Source organism: Mauremys reevesii, linkage group 1 (genome assembly GCF_016161935.1).
Source record: "Mauremys reevesii isolate NIE-2019 linkage group 1, ASM1616193v1, whole genome shotgun sequence".
NCBI lineage: Eukaryota > Metazoa > Chordata > Testudines > Geoemydidae > Mauremys > Mauremys reevesii.
The window spans coordinates 103,517,099-103,533,267 of NC_052623.1; the positions used below are offsets into that span (position 1 = coordinate 103,517,099).

The 16,169-nt window shown below is 42.9% G+C and overlaps 1 protein-coding gene across 7 annotated transcripts in view; it reads left to right on the forward strand.

Annotated features, from left to right (window-relative positions):
• The window catches only part of PCCA (propionyl-CoA carboxylase subunit alpha), a 414,132-nt gene that overhangs the window by 98,707 nt on the left and 299,256 nt on the right, over window positions 1-16,169 (forward strand). The gene's annotated exons all lie outside the window — the stretch shown is intronic.

Below are 16,169 nucleotides of genomic sequence, written 5' to 3' on the forward strand. Positions count from 1 at the left end.
TCTAGTGAGTATTTTTCCTTTAATGTGCTCATTAGCAGTGGCAAGTCTAGGTTTTAGCACATGTCAGTAATTTACATTTCTTTGCTGAGTGGCTGCCCTTGTTCAAGAGTTGTTTCTAAGCCTGATGAATATACTTGTATTGGGAATAAACAGAGTAGAAGAATTGAAAGCCAAATACCCTGCCAGGCTTTTCAGTAGGTTCTGAAGTTTCCAGTGGATCACTGATTAGCAATGCATGGAGTGGTAAGAAAATGCAAAGATACGACCTACAAAAGTTACCACAGGTAGGTTAGCCCATTAAATCCCCTGTTTTTGTAGCTACCTGTACATTCATCCTCACCAAATTCCTATTTCTTGGCAGACCCTCTCTTAATATGAAAATACAGTGTATTAGATAGGGGTGAACAATGCCGTGTCAACCAGGTTCCTTTTCCCCCCTCCTAACAACTAAGCAACGTCTGATTGTTTCTTTAGAACTCATTGCATAACAAAGGACTTGATAGGCTTTACAGCTCCCTGGGATCAGATTATTGTGATTTGGATCCCTGTGAATTTTTGCTCTGGGACTCATTTCTTTCCTTCTGCCTGATTTGATACCAGCTTGTTCTGGCTTTATTTGAAGACTTGCACAGATCACACAGTGTAAAGGGAAATATATATACACACACTGGGATACAGTGGCAGTGTGGTTGGCAGCTGAGATATGGGGCACTTGAAGAAAGAAAAAAAAGGCTATGAGCTGTTTTCTGAGATTGAATGTAATGCTTTCTTGTGGAAAAATTTGTTTAGGTTGGTACTAAAACCAATATTGCCATAAGATTAGCTAAAAATATTCCTGATGGAATGATATTTTTACCATTTTGAAATCTTCTTTGACTGTATACAGAATGCTAATTTATAAAATCTGTATTCTGAAATGATACTTTCCTTTGTAGAGAGGATATGCCATGTGCAGATGGATGTGATAGTTATATAAAAGCAAATGAATTTAACAATATGTAGCTATATATGAAATTACACAAATTACCAAGCGTTTTTATTTCAGATGTCATGATAGAAACATACTGATGCTCTTCTGAACATTAGAAGTTTTGGAAAAGAATGTTGATGCGCACCTTCATTCTCTTTAAAATGTACACGGGTTAAAGTCTATGATGTGCAGTATTGTTTATATCAAAGCTATTTATTAGAGGATTTCGGGACAAAATATATTTAATGACTGGAGCCAGGGAAATACAGCAGAAGGTGTTCTCAGATATTTTTGTGAATAAAACCTGTCAGTTCATTGCTAGGTATTTGTGAACATTAGGTGGGCAAAGGTGGTTTTTTTTTTTCTTTTTTTTCTTTTTAACAAGAATGTTTGCTGAAAACAAAGTGGTGTGAATATTTGGGAGAGTGGAAATCACAATGTAAATGTTTTTGTGACCTTCTCAAAAAGCTTTCTGTTCGTACAGTTTTGTAGAAAAATTGCATATGTTCATGGACAATTTTCAAACAAGGAAAAAGAAACCCCTATTGTTAAAGAATCCAATGGGAAACCAAAACAATGCCCATGTGACTCAGAGGACCAGTCATGCAGTGTGAATAGAGAATAACTAATAGTTTACAAGTCATAGTTTGTGCAAACACATTTTAATCTGTCTGAAAGATATTTTATACCAGGTTTTTACTGCATCACTATTTTATTATATTTTTTGTCCACCTATTTTCAGTGAATTATAGCTTTACAAAAGAGAACAAATCAGTTAATCTCTCATCTGCAAAGAGTACTGTACCACTTTATTAAGACCAAAATTTTAAAAAATAGGAGCCCAAAGCCAGGATCCTAAATCCTTATTTAGACTCCTAAATGGGGCCCCCGTTCAGCAATGCATATAAGGATGCACATAGTCCTATCTGTGGGGGCGTGATGGTGGTGTCCCAATCCTGTCTGGTATTTCTGGGAGCTATTGCACTATAAATGTACAATCATAATTATAGTGCATGTAAAATATCATCTAAAATATGTATCATAGCCATGGGCTTTGATGTGCTAATACAGGGGTCGGCAACCTCTGGCACGTGGCTTTCCTGGGTAAGTACCCTGGTGGGCTGGGCCAGTTTATCTGCTGCGTCGGCAGGTTCAGCCGATCGCGGCTCCCACTGGCCGCGGTTCGCCGTCCCAGGCCATTGGGAGCGGCGGAAAGTGGCGCGCGCGAGGGATGTGCTCGTCGCGGCTTCCCTCCGCCCCCATTGGCCTGGGACGGTGAACCACGGCCAGTGGGAGCTGCAATCGGCCAAACCAGCCGAGGCGGCAGGTAAACAAACTGGCGCGGCCCGCCAGGGTACTTACCCTGGTGAGCCGCGTGCCAGAGGTTGCTGACCCCGTGCTAATATATGCTACATAATTGCACCTGGGGCTATAAGAATGTATATTGCTCTTGCATTTGTTTCCTTTAACTCTTTTAAAAAAAACAAAACAAAACAAAAAAAACCTTTTCAGATCTTTATTATAGAAGACTTTGTTATAGAAGACCTCCCATCCCCAAGTCAGAATGTCCATACGTGCTATAGTAGTGATAGTTTTAAACACAAAGAACTGCATTGATAAATGTATTCATATGTTAGCATAGCATTACCTGCTTTTTAATTTTTGGTCTTTTTTCCTTCTAAAATAGCTAAGGCGTATTAAGAGATTGTTATCAAAATGAATATGCAAGCTCTGTTTGGCTCAAAAGCTTGTCTCTCTCACCAACCGAAGTTGGTCCAATAAAATATATTACCTCAACCACCTTGTCTCTCTAATATCCTGGGACTGACACGGCTATAACACTGCAATACTCATTCATGTACATCAGTGGATTTCAGCAGAGTACTGCTGTTATGTATAGTACTTCAAACATTGTTTTTTGTGTCTCCAAATCAATTAAGAATGTTGTTGTTTTTTGTCCTTGGGAAAACCAATAAATATATGCATCAGTTCTTGAACACTTTAATATTTCAGCCACTCCTTTAACGAGTCAGCAGAATTATTTTTGGAAATGATAATACATTCCGTTGCTTTATTAACTATTATTTATTTTATCTGCCCAGAAACAGTGCAAATTTAAAAATATTCCAAATACAGAAAGCTGTGTATATTCAGGAACCATGGTTTTTGTATCAAACTAGATAGATATGTTCTCACTGTACCTGTGTTGTGCAGTAGTGACATTAGTGGCCTGTAACTGCATTTGTTTTCTTTCTCTCTTCTCGCAGTAGGCCTACCCAAGGATTGAGCATGCACATGCTCTTTATTGCACCCATGTAGAACATGCTTCTGTCTACATAGACCCACCATGTGGAAACGGATTGTATGAGGCAATAGGAATGATGTGGGGTTATGGCCCCCTAACTGCAAGATTCTTCTTCGAGTGCTTGCTCATGTCGATTCCATTCTAAGTGTGTGCACGCCTATGTGCACAGTCGGAGATTTTTGCCTTAGTGGTACCCAAAGAGTTGGCTGTGGTGCCCTCTGGAGCGCCATGCTCATGCAGTGGTATATCAGGCGCTGCCGGCCCTAGGCCTTCTCAGTTCCTTCTTCCTGTCCATGGTGGTTAGTTGGAGCGCCTTCCTTGTTTAGCAAGAGCTAGTGTTTTTTTTTTTTTCTCTTACGAGGTTTGTGCCTTAAGCCTTTGTACATAGTTTGACACACTAATGGTTAAGTAGTTGTTAAGTGTTTTAGTTAGTAGTTAGGGTCCCGGTGGGGACTTTGCCCCAGGTGGGGGATGCCCCGGTCTCCCGGGTTTAAGCCCTGCTCGGACTGCAACAGGCCTATGCCTGTGAGTGATCCTCATAGCAGCTGTCTTAAGTGCTTGGGGGAGTCACATGTCAAGGATCAGTGCCGGATCTGTAAGAAGCGGGATATCCACCTCAGGACTTTCCTGATGGAGTCTGCCCTCCGCCTGGCTTCTGAGCCATCCAGGCAGGTTGCACTGAGCGCCTGGGCTTCTGTGTGCAGTGCGTCGCTGGCACCCTGCTCCTCCCAGCGCCGTTGCTGGTGCCGAAGAAGAAAGCTAAGAAGCTCCCCGTCACTGAGCAAGAAGGCCCAAGGGTCCCTGACCAAGGGACCCGGGCCTGGCTGCCAGTCTACTCTGGAGCCACGTGATCATGCTTCCCCGGTTGGGGCTCCCAGTCCCATTAAAGGTCTGCCTCCGACTCCTGATAGCCATGTAGGATGCACACCTAAGTTCCCTGTAAGCTGCGAGGCTGCACAGCAGCCTATTTAGCGCCGCTCAGGGAACCCACCCAGCTGGGACCTCCTGCGGCCAGGGGAGGGGTGCCATAAGCGCTCGATCTCCATCTCTTCCCTGCCTCCTCCCCCTAGCTCACCCCATCCCTACTCCTCCCCACCCCTGGAGATTCCTACATGCCACAAAACAGCTGTTGGTGGCGGGCAGGGGGCGCTGAGAGAGAGGGGGAGGAGTTGGTCAGTGGGGCTGCTGACAGGTGAGAGGCCCTGGGCGGTGGGGGGAGCTTGGCTGCCAGTGGGTGCTGCTGAGCAGAACCCGCTAATTTTTCTTTGCGGGTGCTCAAGCAGGGGGACCCGGGTGGGCATAGAGGCTGAGATGACGTTGAAAAGGGTGTCCTCCTGCTCCGCCGTCTCCTGCACCTCCAGCCCTAATTTCTTGGCCACGCGCCGTAATAGGGCTTGATGCTCCCTGAAGTCATCTAGTGGGCTAGCCCTCAAATGTCCTGCGACTGCTTCATCTGAAGATGATGAGAAAGATTGGACCACTCTGGGAGGTCCCAGGGCATCGATTGCTGCCGGGGATGGAGGCTTACTGGTGGGCATGGGTTCCTCCACTCTGGTCTCGGAACAGACCCTGGCACTGAGCCTGATGCCACTGGTGCTGCCTATCGATGCTTTGATTCAGCAACCAAGGAACACTGTGAAGGGGGCATCGTCATGACCGGTAAGCCCCACATGCTCTCATAAGGCCACTATACTGACTGCTGGTTGTGCTGCCACTGTGGTGCCGCAGACGACAGTGTGGGTTCTGGTGCCCAGTCTCGCAGATGGGAGCTAGCTGATGGGCTGAACTGGCCCTCTGTGCCCCAGGAATCACCTTTCGGCTGTCGATGCCTGTTTCTGTTTGCTGGTAGTGACTACCTGCGACTGCTGACCAGACGTGGGAGACCGGTGTCTACATCAGGGAGAGTGGTACTAGTGATGGGGAGACCTATCCTGGACCTGCGTCGCCTCAACAAGTCGCTCATGAACTTAGTTTCACATGGTCTCCCTGGCTTCCATCATCCCTTCTCTGGATCCGGGAGACTGGTACACTGCTTTCGACTTAAAGGACACTTACTTTCATGTCTCTATGTTCCCAGGACACAGGCATTTCCTGTGTTTCATAGTGGCTGGGTGCCACTTACAGTTCACGGCACTGTGTCCTCAGCTGCCAGGGTGTTCACAAAATGCGTGGCGCTGGTGGCAGCTTACCTGTGACATTGAGGGGTTCAGATCTTCCTGTATCTCGATGACTGGCACATCAAGGGCAGGTCTCCGGGGCAAGTTTAAAGGAGCCTCGATCTGGTGCATTTCACCTGTAGCTACTTGGGACTGCTAATAAACACAGAAAAGTTCACGTTAACGCTGGGCCATGCATAGAATTTATCGGAGTAGTTCTTGACTCCACGCAAGGCAGGGCCATCCTTCCAGAGTTGCGTTTTCGGGCCATGTCGGACTTGACTTCCCACGTAAAGAGCCACCTGCTCACTATGGCCCACACATGCCTGTGACTGATGGGCCACGTGTATGTACGTGGTCAGCCATGCTCGATTTAATCTGCGGCCTCTGCAAGCATGGCTGGCCTTGGTCTATATCGCCAGCAGACAACGCCCTGGACTGAGTGGTCATGGTGCCGAGCCACATCCTCTCATCCCTGGACTAGTGGCTGGATCCCAAGTCGGTGCCGCAACGATTTCCCTTTGCAGCCCCATCCCTGTTGCTCCTCCTGGTGTCAGATGCGTTGGATCTGGGCTGGGGAGTCCACTTGGGTGCTCAGCACCCAGGGCCAGGTCTTTCTAGCATGACCTAGCCCTTCATATCAACGTCAGGGAGCTCAGAGTGGTTCGCCTGGCTTGCCAGGCTTTCTTGCCCCACCTGGAAGGCAAGGTGGTGCAGGTCCTGATGGACAATACCACCGCAATGTATTACATCAACAGGCAGGGCAGTGTCAGGTCTTCAGCCTTTCGTTGGGAGGCACTCAGCCTCTGGGACTTTTGTGTGCGGCATGTCATTCATCTGGTGGCTGCCCACCTGCCTGGTACCAGGAATGTCCTGGCGGATTGCCTCAGCAGGACCTTTTTGTCTTGCCATGAATGGTCGCTTCATCCAGAGGTGGTCAGCCTAATCTTCCACAGGTAGGGGACTCCCTAAGTGGACCTGTTTGTGTCCAGGCAGAACAGAAAGTGCCATGTGTTCTGTTCTTTGCTGGGCAGGGACAAGGGCTCCCTGTCGGACGCCTTCCTGATCCTGTGGTCAGCAGTGCTGATGTACGCTTTCCCGCCAGTGCTGTTGATCCACAGGGTCTGCTCAAGGTGAAGCAAGACAAGGCGGACGTCATCCTCATAACCCCAATGTGGCCTCACTAACACTAGTTCGGCAAGATGTTGAGTCTTTCAGCAGCCACCCCACAGCAGCTGCCTCTTCAGCTGGATCTGCTGTCCTAGAACCATAGCAATCTGCTGCATCCGAATTTGGTGACGCTGCTCCTGACATCTTGGCTACTGCATGGCTAAGTATGGACGAATGGGAGTGCTCTGCTGGTTTCCAACAGGTCCTACAGTGTAGTAGGAAACCCTCCACAAGGGCTACCTACGTGGCGAAGTGGAAGTGGTTCACGTGTTGGGCCTCAGATCGACACATTAATGCTGAAGAGGCCCCGCTGCAGGACATCCTGTAGTATTTGCTGCACCTTAAGTTCCAGGGCCTGTTGCTATCTTTGGTCAGGGTACAGCTGGTGGCCATTTTGGCATTCCACCCTCCATTTCAAGGCAGGATAGTCTTCATCCATCCCATGACGGCGCAGTTCTTGAAAGGTCTGGAGCACCTCTACCCTCATGTTCAGGACCTGGTCCCCCGCCATGGGACCTGAATCTTGTGCTGTCAAGGCAAGAAGGAACTGAGAGGGCTTAGGGCCGGCGGCGCCTGATAGCTGCATGAGCGCGGCACTCCAGAGGGCATCTCAGCTGACCTACGGATACCGCTAAGCAAAAATCTCCGATAACCATGCATGTGGGCGCGTGTGCACACCTACAATGGAATAGACATGAACAACGCAGTTACGAAAGATAGGTAACCGTTTTGTGTTCAAACTAATTCAAGCCTCACAGCGCTGGGAACTGGGAGTGAGTTCATTCTACACGTAGATATCTGGTGTAGACATTCACCATGTTTCCAGTAAGCCAATATGCGGGACAGTTAGGTTTAACAGGGCTGTTTCTTCCTTGTTTGTGCTTTGTCCTGTCAATTGTGGTCGGTGGCTCTTGTTAATTTTGTCTGCAAGCGTTCTTGTCAAGAGTGTCTTACAAGCTGACACCAACTTTCTTCATGTCCTCCTTCAGCATCTCAAACTATTTTGGGCGGGGGGGGAGTGTCTTGCTTGTGGTTCTTTGTTCCATGACTACTCACTCTTGTGCACTCTGGCCACTGTATCCCACATCTTGTTGTTTCATGTGACCCATCCATCTCAGTCAGTACTCTCTTAGCTTTTCCATGGTGGGTGCTACCTGCATCATGGCTCTCACTGTTTCACTGTATAGCCTGTGAGCTCTCGTCTCATTCAGCATCCACCTGAGTATTCTTATTTTGGCAGTTTGATGTACAGTAGTTATTCTTCTCTCTTTCTCATTGACCAGTGTTCCAACCCATAGATCGTGGCTGGCCTAACCGTGATCTTAGACACTTGGCTCTTTTGTTTACTTGGCTTGAAGTTGACTTCTGAAGTTTAACAAGGCTGTATTGTATATTTTATTGTAGGAATTCTCCTATATGTAAGATATTGAATCAAAATAATTACATTAAAAGAATATTATTAAGGTTCTAAAATCCATCATTCAGGAGTTAACAAATGCCAGAATTAAGGTTGCCCTTGAAATCGTAATTTGTTTCCATTTTGCCTATGTACTTTGATAGTTGTTGATCACATGATCACATACAATTTTTTCCATAGTGTATCTGCCTTATTCAGTGAATGGGTAGTTCTTCAATATTTCTTTTTATCCTCCGCATTCAATGTGTGGCCCCCTGACTTACTTGACAGATGTCAGCCAAACCCTGAACAGAATACAAAATAGTTAATTTCCTCATAGGTTTTTCTTTGGCACTTACCACTGTATGAGTACTTTATACATGTTAATTAATTTGTCTTCACATCACTCCTCTTTTCCTGCCCCTGTCATCCCCATTTCTCACCCCTCTTCATTCTGTTGTGGCGTGGCTGCTTCCTCTTTCTTCTTCCACGTGGCCTGGATGCTTGCAAGAGGAGCAAAGAGAACACCCAAGAGACTGTTTATGGCCCCACAGCTCTTGAGAGGATGAATTTCAGAGAAAAGTTCTGCTCAACTCCTGCAGCTTTGGCTTAAGCATGCTCAGTGTAGATGGAATATTCAGAGAATTTAAGTGTCAAAACTTGTAAGAAGTATCTATTGAGCATGTGCAAATTGAGACTTTCAGAGGCTTATAACTTGGCCAGATTTGGGCATATTTTTGTAAGGATGGAATAAAGGCACATCTTTGACACTAGAGCGTCTCCCTTACCAACTTTCAAGTTACCACTCCAAAGCAAGGGCGTCCGACAGGGAGCCCTTGTCCCTGCCCAGCAAAGAACAGAACACATGGCACTTTCTGTTCTGCCTGGACACAAACAGGTCCACTTAGGGAGTCCCCCTACCTGTGGAAGAGGTTCCCAGTGAAATAGCTATAAGAGTTCTTGTAACAAGGGGGGAAATGACACATTTTCATTCTTGGAAACATCTGAACCATTTTTGTTGAAACTTTCCCAAAAGAATTCAACCCAAAATAGAGGACTGGTTTGGAAAACTTCCACACAAACTGTTAAAGTGTGGCCAAAGTATAAACAACTGAAAAAGAGTGTTATAATGGGGAGTGTTGGACAATCTTAACTAGAGATGGAACTATAATGCGGGCCAGTTTCACCTATAATACTGAAACCTATATAAGAAATAAAAAGGTGCCTTTGAATTTGTCATGTTTTAGCCACAACATTTTTATGCTATGTTTCAAATATTAATATTAGGGGTACATTATATAGTAGGTATACTTGTACATTTTTTAGAATAGCATTATTTTTTGGCCATATTTAGTTACTTTAAGTAAACTACACAAAACACATTTATAGTCATTTCAGTGCTTGATAACTTCAGGGTTCATTGCCCCTGTACATTTTTCAAATTATTAGCTTCTTAATGCATATGGCTTTAATTTACCCCCTACTAACATCTTTAAATAGGTTTTCATGAATTTTGAAAGTGGACGACTATAGTTGTGCTTCAGTGCTGGTCCTGATTGCTGACATAGAATTTCTTAAGTAGTCCGTACAATTAAAGGGATGGGAGGTTCAAACCACTCCTACGGCAAAAGCTAAAGATTCTCTTGAAAATAGATTTGTATTTGGTTTCCCAGGGTGTTTTTGCTCTGTTTCTTTCTGATGATTTGCCTGTTGCTTTTCTGAATGCTTTTACCTCAAAAATGTTACTTTAAAAAGTTGAAGGCATTAACTGCAGTTGTCTGTTCTTCTGAGTACTTTTTTCAAGTTTAAACCTCTATAAAATATGTTTTTAAAATTTTGTTATTAAAAGACCATTTATAGCATAAAAGTCATTTGTCAGAAATTGAACGAGGGTAGGTAGGACCAAGACTTGAGTACAGACATTGATCTTACATCTTTATAAGTAATTTTGCTGTATATTTGCTTAACAAATTCTCAACGTAAATCTGGATAATACTTTTTGTTCCAAGTGTCAGGAAGTTATAGAACCATTGTTTTTTAATTAAAAAAATTAATTTTCCATCGAAGCGCAGTGTAGCATTTTCAGGGGCAAAATGTCCTCTGCCGTATGCTCTCTCATGTGAGTGTATTAAATTTGTACCCGGCTTCAACCATTTCCATTTCCACATTTGTGTTGAAAGATGTTGGTTTATGCCTGATTTTTTTTAAGTCGTCAGCCATAATTTTTATCTTTCAGCTAGCTATTACACTGTTAATCAATTTTGTTGCAGTGAAAATTATTTCAAAATGTGTTGAACATTTAATTTTTTCCTTATATAGTTCTTTTTTGCTCCCTTACCTTTCATCCCAATTTCTGGTTCCTGCTTTGTCACAAGTAACAACCAATATACCACTCACTACTTCTAACCAGCAAGTTAAATAAGCTATTTCCTTCAGGGAAAATGAACATAGCTTTTTATCATACTCTTTATTAGTGAGTCAGTTGTGCTGAGGGATAGGTGAGTCAGGCCTTTCCCCAGTGAATAAGTTCATTACTTCTATCAGCCTTCCACTGGTCCAGAGATTAGGAGCTCATGATCACAAATCAAGATTGGGTAAACATTGGGATGCCTGAGAAGAGGCAAATAATATTAGGTTAGGCATCTAGTACAACTAATTCTTGTTTCAAGTATTTCACATCACCCAATGTAGAAACCGTATCATACATAAGAACTGGTTTCTCATGTTCTTGGGTCCTCTTTAGTAGTAGCCCTGTGCACACTGGAACAATGGCAGCATGTCTGTGTTTTGATCTTTTGTTCCCATGTGCGAGAGGACATTTGGCCTTTAGCAGATTGCGGATTCAGCAACAGATTGGGTCACATTCTGAAGGTTATGTTCACAGCTACAAGGGCTAGAAGCTTAATTTTTAATAAGAAAAAGTGTTATTTATGCAGAAACTGACAGCAGCCAACCAGGGAAATTCTGGTATGTTGTATAATCACAAACTGGTTCATCCTGATCCCTCACACGGGTGTGGAGAACTGGGATAGAAGATTGAGATTTTGAAATGCATTTTAAAAAGGAGTATCAGTCAAATGGAGAGTGATGGGTACTGTCTGCTCGATAGCTGGTTTATTTGCAGCCAAGGATCAAACTTCAGGTGTTGAACTATTATTGTTTTGTGAGTTAAGTGCATTTTAGGATGGGTTTGTATGCGGAACATTCGTACCTGTATTACAGCAACAAATAGGGAAGGCCTTATTTGCCTCCAGGTTTCTTTGGTGACTTCAGTTTACTATTATCAGAAAATTATTTTTGAAGATCTATATACAAGTCTGTCATTCAGTAGTATGTCAAAGTTCTGAGCAGGACAGAAATCCTCAATTTAATGGAATTCATTTTTCTGAGATAGGAGTCGATTGCCTTGATTTCTTCCTTATTATGGTACTACCAAGAAGCCCCATTACAGAAGGGTAAAACAAAAGCAATCGTTTCCCCAGAAAGCTCAGAGTCTGATTATGGAAAAATGGAACAGATGTATGAACAAGCAAATTAATATAGGATGGGGTTGCGAGTAAGATAACTATAAAGTTGTATAAATTTGCATAAACTGGAAGTCTGTGATCATAGTAATCTCAAGATTTTCTGTTCCAGACTGACTGCAGAAAAGAATAAAAATCCCAGTAGAAAAATAATAAAATAATACTCAACAAACATATATTTACATCCTAGATAGAACCAAACAAAAATGTGTCTGGTGTAATTTGATAACTTCTAATGTATAAATGAAGACAAGTATCTTTCCTGTTTTGAGTGCATAATGGCGGGTAATGCAGAGTATAGCAAATGTAACTGCACTGCAAGATCTATCATTTTTCATATTATTGTTACTTGGCGACAGAACCTTGGGTGCAATCAGGACCCCATTGTGCTAGGTGCTGTACATAATTAAAGGATGATTTGTGCTATTTTTCTTCTGATTCTGTTAACATTTAAAAAGAAGAGAAAATGGAAAATCAGTAGATTATACACGCTGGGAATTATCCAGGGCTCTAGGCTAAGAAACTTTCAGAAAGGGCATGTAGATTGGGAAATGCAAGCAGTTCCCTCTAGTGTGCCAACTCTGCTTATGCTGACAATTTGCAGATCAGCTCTGTGGCTGGACGAAGGCAGTACTAGAGAATGTGGGGCATTTTTCTTCCTTTGTATTTTCTCATAAAGCACCTCCTTTTCTTCTTGGTTACCCATATATATCTTTTACTCTTATTAGAACAATTCAGTAACATACTTCATTTTAAAAAAGAATTGTTTATGGTTATTTCATTTTGTAGCATGTTTGACTATCAAAGCTTGATATGGAGAAAAAACTTGAATGTAGCTTTTTTCAGACAGGAGGATGAGCTCTTTGTATGAATGCCAGGGTTGTGAATTACAGCTGTTGTAGTTGTCTTTTGGTCTTGATCCTACAGTCTTTGAAGTCGGAGGGTCTATTTGCATGAATAAAGGGTTGAATTGGGCCATAGGTCTCCCCCCCCCCCCTTTTTTTTTTATCTTGAGAACTTTTCCCGTACATAATGTTCTGGAATTCCTATTAAACTTACATAAATCTAGAACTAAGATGTTGTCTGTTCCAGATTTAAGTTAATGATTTCCTTATTTTCACATTTCTTTCCTATATTTTAAAGATCTTTGGGAACCAGCATTTTTGTTAATTTTCCAAAACATGTCTCAACTCATTTCTTAAAGGTACCAACTTTAATAAATTAATTAATAAACACTTTTTGGAAAATGTTGAGAAGATTTTCCCTTAAATTTATTTTGCACTGTTGATCATACCATTTCTTTGTCACTTTGATTTTTAATTTTGTTCTAATCCCTTTGGTTTAGTTTATTTCTCTGCTGAGGTATGACATGCAATCCGTTTATATATGGTGAAGACTTTCATGAACACACAATCCTAAATTCTTATTATTGTATTTGTTTTGGTATTTTGCTCATTACATACTATCTGTAATTTGACTCTCTCGTGAATACAGCCTTTTGTGTAATGACTCGTTTTAGAATAATGAATACATACCATTTTATTCAGCGTTCAGAGCAGTTAACACAATATTCCGTTAGCAGCAGAAGCAGAGCTGGTAGCAACACTTATAGTTAAATTTCAGAGTGGTAGCCGTGTTAATCTGTATCAACAAAAAGAACGAGGAGTCCTTGTGGCACCTTAGAGACTAACACATTTATTTGAGCATAAGGCGCCAGAAGTACTCATTCTTTTTACCTATAGTTAAGGTTGCCTAACATTTTCTGTTATAAGTGCTTGTTTTCAGTTGCTTATAACTTTGTCATACTCTAACCCGTTGGGCTCTTTTCTCCCCATGCTTGCTGTGTTGCAGACAGAATTAACTTTCTGTAATGTTTCAGTGAAAATGGTTCAGCCGTTTCCAAAGAATGAGGTTAGATGAAAAAAGTAGTTCTGCTAATGATAAAATATTTTTCAGACACTTTTTTGAAGTGATTTGGAGCAGGAACTTCAAATTTGTTATGGGTATAGTTCTAGAATCAGAGATGTATCCTTTTCTATGTCACTGAAAATCCATGTAGATTTTTCTATTTGGCTCAGTAGAGCTTGTTAGAACGTGGCTGCTAAAATCCCAAAAGCTGCACTGAGCATGCTCATTCCTCACAGAGCTCCCTGTGTGCCGGTTATATTGTGCATGTTCACAGCCCTCACCAAACATTCTATGTGGGCAGTAGATGTGGTCACCCCAATCTCAAAAAGGATATATTGAAATTGGAAGAGGTACAACAAAGGGCAACAAAAATGATTGGGGGTATGGAACAGCTTCCATATGAGGAGAGATTAATAAGACTGGGACTTTTCAGTTTGGAAAAGAGATGACTACAGGGGGATATGATTGAGGTCGATAAAATCATGACTGGTGTGGAGAAAGTAAATAAGGAAACGTTATTTACTCCTCATAACACAAGAACTAAGGGTCACCACATGAAATTAATAGGCAGCAGGTTCAAAACAAACAAAAGGAAGTATTTATTCACACAAAGCACAGTCAGCCTGTGGAACTCTTTGCCAGAGGATGTTGTGAAGGCCAAGACTATAACAGAGTTCAAAAAGAACTAGATAAGTTCATGGAGGATAGGTCCATCACTGGCTATTATCCAGGATGGGCAGGGATGGTGTCCCTAGCCTCTGTTTGCCGGAAGCTGGGAATGGGCAACGAGATGGATCACTTGATGATTACCTGTTCTGTTCATTCCCTCTGGGGCACCTGGCATTGAGCACTGTCGGAAGACAGGATCCTGGGCTAGATGGACCTTTGCTCTGGCGCAGGGGGAGGGATAGCTCAGTGGTTTGAGCATTGGCCTGCTAAACCCAGGGTTGTGAGTTCAATCCTTGAGGAGGCCATGTGGGGAACTGGGGTAAAAATCTGGGGATTGGTCCTGCTTTGAGCAGGGGGTTGGACTAGATGACCTCCTGAGGTCCCTTCCAACCCTATGATTCTATGACCCAGTATGGCTGTTCTTATGTTCGCAAAGCTATACCTCCAAATTGGGGGGATTCAGCTGCAGCAGTATCACCTGTCTCTGGCTTGACATTTGGGAAGGTGCACTTGGTTGGGAACCAGAAGGAGACAGTGGTGAGTTCTAGATCTCCCACTCACTGGTGTTATTTATGTGCTATTCATATCCATTAATATTGAGGAATTCCTCATACCCCCTGCAGGCAGGTATCATTTATCTATATTACAGATGGGATAACTGAGTAGTTGCTCAGGTCAGTTCTAGTCTCAGCTCTGTTAGAACTCAGGTCTCTAATGTTTCAAGTCTATCTCATTGTTTTAACCACACTGCCTTTCAGAATGAATGTGCTGAATCTACATGATAGTTCATGCTGTCTGTAACATCTAGTCTACATTGCCTTCAATAACCTGGAATGGAACCCAAGATTCCCAGTTAACGGCATTCCTTTGCTATCTAGTAAATAGTTGTGTAAGCCACTGGCAAATTGAGTGTCACATTCCTTTTCTAGTGGCTGTCCCACTAGAGTAACAGTGTACTACTGCTACCAGTTACTCCATTAGCTCAGTTTGTTGGGGTCTGCTCTGTGGTTATAAAGATATGTTGGATTCCAAACCTCCTGCTGACCTCTGTGGTGGCTCTGTGGTTCTAATGGAATTTCCATTTTTGCAGTTTAAAAAAAAAACAAAAACCCAAAAGGAACTACATTAAAAACCACTACATTAAAATAATATGAGGCTTGCAAAATCAAGCAATCACAAGGAAATGTCAGAATTAAGGTTGTCTATGAAATCTTAATTCAGCCCTTTGTGCATATTGCATTATAAGTTTTTCTTTAATACTACCACTGCTATTGTTAAATCACATACTGTTTATCTATACAACCCGTCTCATTTTGTGTACCTAGTGGACAATGAATAAGGCAGATACTTACAAGAAGAGAAGGGATTGGTGCTTTAATGTATTGGACTCGGGCCCAAGAGAGCTGGATTCTGTCCTCACCTGTCACAGACTTTCTATGGCCCTGTGTAAAGTATTAACTTCGGTCAGCGTAAGCTACATCAGCCTACAGCTTCTGAAGTTTGTATATTGCTTGTACATGTACGTTCTTGGTTGCTTGCATTGTCCTGCACATACTTACCACAAGAGCTTGTGTCAGTGCACAGTGCTGTGCACCATGGGTCGGAATCTGTGTGCCAGGTGTTGCCATCTACCACAATTCCTTTTGAGAACCTTTTGCAAGTGTTGTGGGATAGAAATGACTGACTCATGGATCTCTGGGATATAGGGGTCAAGTTTCTAGCATGCAGCTTTCTCCATCCCATAATTTCCACACCATTTTGAAGAAGAAAAATCTCACAAACCATGTGGCACTTTTCAGTGTCTATCTCTGACAGATGCCTGTAGTCCCCAGAGCTCTGCACTGTTCTCATGAATGTTGCAAATACAGAACACACAATTCTCCTGTATTTGCTGACCAACAGGAAGAACTGTAACAATGGGGGCAATGATGATTTTTCTATGGTTATTCAAGTGTTGGTGGCTCAGTGAAGACGCATCACTGTTATCAGTGTGCTCTGGTTGGGGAAGGTGCATAATGCCCACATCTGTAAGAACAGAGTACTATTCAGAAGTTTACAGCCTCTCTTCAAA